General features: G+C 38.6%; 1 pseudogene; it reads left to right on the forward strand.

The window, feature by feature from the left end:
• The first annotated feature begins 3,729 nt into the window (after positions 1-3,729).
• On the forward strand, positions 3,730-4,722 carry LOC102815327 (annotated as a pseudogene).
• Positions 4,723-4,923: the final 201 nt, after the last annotated feature.

Raw genomic sequence — 4,923 nt, forward strand, 5'->3', positions numbered from 1 at the left:
GAAATCCAGGACTCTATTAAGCTACCTTAGTGGGGTGAAGGAGGAAGGATTATGCTCTGGTGCCAGTAAATCTAACCCACTGTGATGTCCATTGTCTACAGGGAGCCTTCCTCTTTCTTTCTTTTTTTTTTTTAAACCATCTTTTTACCTTTTATTATTCCCCTTTTATTCTCTCTACCTGTTATTTGGCATGTAAACATGGCTGTTCAGTTAGTATTTAATCCTAAGGGAGAGGAACTTAAGCATTCTCCTCCAAAGACATGAACTGGTATACTTGTATCTAACTTCAAGGAGTCCAGGGTGATGATGATGTGTACTGTTCTACTCATCCCTGTCCTGTTTCTTCTGCAAATAGTAAACACCTGTTGATTATTTCCTTAGAGGTGCCTGGTCTGGATTCTGCTCCAAATGATCTTCCACTAAGAACTTATAAATATGGCATTGTATCATTTTATGCCAAATAATATTCACTCTATATATTTATCTAAATTGCTTCTAACTGCTCCAGGCAGACCCATTCATGCAGACTCAAAACTGTACAGATGTAGTTGGCAGAAAAATATTTTTCCCCCAAAGGGAGAGAAAATTTTATTTTATTTTTCATGTTCATCATTGTACCCAAGAACTTAACACACTGCTAAGAACAAAACAATAAAAATAATATTATTAAATATCTGAATATATAAATGGAGGAAACTCTGCAATCTAAATTCAGCATTCAATTTTTTAATTATTACAAGTCCAGTAAATGTATTTTCCAACCCAGAATGGTAGCATGTGGTCTGGCAAATATAATTATGATTGTGGGAAGTACATTTGAAATTATAACTCTCCTATAAATTTGATGCATATGGTCATCAGAAATATATAGTGCAATGAGACCTACTTCCCAAGACCACTTCTTGTCTCTATTGTCTCTCTCTCTTTCTGTTTTGATGGGCTGAGATGGTAATGGGTACTTGATGGTAGATTGTGTATTTCACCATGATTCCTAGATAGAAGCTGGATTCATCTAATAGCAGAGAAGTGAAATTTTAACAGACCAAAACTAGATTGAAACCTCCCTTCTTTCCTAGATTGAAACTTGTAAACGCTGGAACACACAGATGATGACTTTCTTCTCTACGTTTCCATGAATGTAGACAATTCTTCAAATTAAAGATGGGCATTGACTTCTCCCCAGAATCAATCAACTTGTAATCAACTCCTAAAGAATCAAGCAACTTGTAAACATGTAAGAGGCAGAAAATAAAAGAGTGAAATTTTTTTTCTTCTATCGTTCTTAGAGCTCTGTTACGTTGTAAGCTCTGTGAAACCAGGATACCTTTATTTAAACCTAATGCCTGTCCAGAATACATATTAAAGTAATATTTGAGGTGAAAAAATAAATAAATACAGTGCTATGAACCAGATCTCTTGGGGGGGAAATTACATTTTCATAAAAATCATGTTTGTTAGAGATAATTTTTTCATAGTTTCTAAAAAAAATTGTTAATACAAATATCCAAAGTTATTGTGGCAATAAAACATTTATCCTGGGTTTCCTCCAGGTTGGATCAAGTACTAAGAAGCATGCCTCTTGCTCTCTATAGATGATGTAAATAACATAAGGATGGAATTTGGTGAGTATCTTAACAGCAACCTAAATGGATAATATGGTCAGCTATTCCGTTTTTATTTAAAGTCCAATATATTGTTATACTTTAAATATTGATGGTAGTTTAGCCAGTCAAATATTCTGAGTTTAATTGGCAACATTTAGTATATAGAATTCAACCTGGACCAATAGTTCAAGAAGGTTGTTAGCAAAATACCTAGGTTTATATATAGTTTTGTCTCTACTCCTGATTCAACCATCATCAGTAAGATCTTTCTGGTCTATGCACATCCTAAGGAGACTTCTCTGGTAGCCGTGGTGTTTGTGTGCCTATGAGTCATTCCGACTAATAGTGACCCTGTATAGGGTTTCCAAGTCTTTAAATCTTTATGGGAACAGAAAGCCTCATCTTTCAACCTCGGAGTAGTTGGTGGATACGATCTGCTGACCTTGCAGTTAGCAGCCCAACACATAACCCACTCTGCTACCAAAGCTCCTTAAGGAGAACCCGCTATTCATTATTTAATTTAAATAAAAGCAAGATTATGAAGGTCATAAAATTTTGTGTTTAGGATTTAATTCCTGGTAAATCGGGCTGTGATCCTTAAGGTCAGCTGTTCGAAACTACCAGCCACTCCGCGGGAGAAAGATGAGGCTTTCTACTCCCGTAAAGATTTACACCCTCGGAAACCCTGTACAGGGTCGCTATGGGTCGGAACCGACTCGAGGGCACTCAACAACAACAACAACAAATATGAAAACACATGATTCAATATACTAGAGAAATTAACTTGCCCAGCAGCAAAACACCAAGCTGCCTCAGGTGGCCAACCATAACTGTGGGATTATAGAATAAATAGTACAGCTTCTGGGCAAAACAAGCCAGGAAATATTGTGGCAAAAGAAATGAATCACCTAGAAGCTGACTTCAGTAATTAAAGTGTGCCCACTCACCCCCATCCCCACCCACCATGGATGAGGAATGAGATTTATTTTGTGTAGTAGCAAAGAGGAACCTAGGGATTACTGTGTAGAAGTAATTAAGGAAATAGAGTTTGTGCAACATAAGTAAGTGCTTTGAGTGAAACAGGGCTCCTTAAGCAGGAAATGGACTAAAATCCAGATGCCACCTAAAGCATGTGATCTCAAGGGAGCCAGATTGGTGGTTTGGTAGTAAACCATTTACAGAACTAGGAATCAGAACTGATTTGATGGCATACAACAACAACAAGTATTCTACAGGAGGTTTGGTGGCACTGTAAGATAAGCACAGAACTGCTAACTGCAACTCTGTAGGAGAAAGATGAGGTGGTCTACCCACATATAGACTTACAGCCACAGAAACCCTATACGGGGTCACTATAAGTTGGCTTGAACTTGATAATAGTGAATGAGAAGGATTCTACAAGGAGTCCTGGTGGAGCTGTAAGTTAGGTATTGGGCTGTTCTCCTCAAGGTCATTGGTTCAAACCCAACAGCAACTCCAGGAGACAAAGATGTGGTTGTCTGCTCACGTAAAGATTTACAGTCTTGCAAACCCTATATGGGGTTGCTATAAGCTGGAATCCACTAGATGGTAGTGAATTTGGATGAGGATTCTAAAACATTTCCTTGGCAGCAGCAAAGGCAAGGAGCTCAAGGTTATCACCCTAGCTCCATTCTCACCTGCTTTTACTGGACTTTAACATATGAAACTCTGATTGACAAGGCAACTTAACAGCTATTTTTGTTACAGATTTATATTCAATTTTGCTTCAAAGTAAAAGGTTGGGTCCAAAGTTTATACTTGCATGTAGGAGATCCAAGAGTCACTGATTCTACCATTAAAGTTGAAACTGAGACTTAGGGTTACAGGAATATTTGTAATAAAGTGGTGTTCATTGAAAACCAACTTCCAAAAGGGTCAGTGCATCTAGGAATTACTGGCCTTGCATATTCAAGTAAACTCCTTAAGTCTCTCTGAGCTTCAGTTTTCTTTTCTGTTAATAAGTAAATAAATAAAAGAAGAAGAAAACAAAAAAGCACACCTTTCCTACATTCCCTAAAGCTCAAGGGGTCATAAGCAGGGCAAAATGAGATATGTATGTGAAATGTTTAGTACATTTTCAAGCAACTATTATCACAACCTACAAATGTTCATTCCTATTCATTCCTTTGTTTGTTCTGTTTCTTGAACAGCTTTGAGAGCCCAGAATAGAACAATGCATGTTGTGACTGAGTTTGTCATCCTGGGTTTCCCTGGTCAAAGGGAAACACAGAACATCCTGTTCTCATTAATCCTGGTGGTTTATCTCCTGACTCTGCTGGGCAACAGTGCTATTGTCTGTGCAGTGAAATGGGACAGGCGGCTCCATACACCCATGTACATTCTCTTGGGAAACTTTGCCTTCCTAGAGATCTGGTATGTTTCTTCCACTGTCCCAAACATGCTGGTCAACATTCTCTCTGAGACCAAGACCATCTCTTTCTCTGGCTGCTTCCTCCAATTTTACTTCTTTTTTTCACTGGGTACAACTGAATGTTTCTTCTTATCAGTTATGGCCTATGATCGGTACCTGGCCATCTGCCGTCCACTGCATTACCCCTCTATCATGACTGGAAAGTTCTGTGTGACCCTTGTCTGTGTTTGCTGGGTGAGTGGATTCCTCTGCTATCCAGTCCCCATTGTTCTTATCTCCCAACTTCCCTTCTGTGGACCCAATATCATTGACCACATCGTGTGTGACCCAGGCCCATTGTTCGCACTAGTCTGTGTTCCTGCACCTTCTATTGAGCTTATCTGTTACACTTTCAACTCAATGATCATCTTTGGGCCCTTCCTTTCCATTTTGGGATCTTACACTCTGGTGCTTAGAGCTGTTCTTCGTGTTCCCTCTGGAGCAGGTAGAACTAAAGCTTTCTCCACATGCGGGTCCCACCTGACAGTGGTGTCTCTATTCTATGGAACTCTTATGGTTATGTATGTGAGCCCAACATCAGGGAACCCAGCAGGGATGCAGAAGATTGTCACTTTGGTATATTCAGCAGTGACTCCACTATTAAATCCCCTTATCTATAGTCTCCGAAACAAGGACATGAAAGATGCTCTAAAGAAAGTCCTGGGATTAAGAATTAGTCAAAGCTGAGACATCTTTAAAAGAGAAGCTTAATTTATCACTTCTGGTCTATGTTATTTATAATAGAAATACAGTGCGGCATCAGTAAGTCATGTTCTGACTCCTGCTCAAGAAGATTAAGTGAATTATTTTGCACTGTTCCTAACAGTTAAAGTTCAGTTTATTGATGATATATTCAATAAAATTTTTAAATATGTATAACTCACTGAG

This window comes from Chrysochloris asiatica, unplaced genomic scaffold (genome assembly GCF_000296735.1).
Source record: "Chrysochloris asiatica unplaced genomic scaffold, ChrAsi1.0 scaffold00444, whole genome shotgun sequence".
NCBI classification, from domain to species: domain Eukaryota; kingdom Metazoa; phylum Chordata; class Mammalia; order Afrosoricida; family Chrysochloridae; genus Chrysochloris; species Chrysochloris asiatica.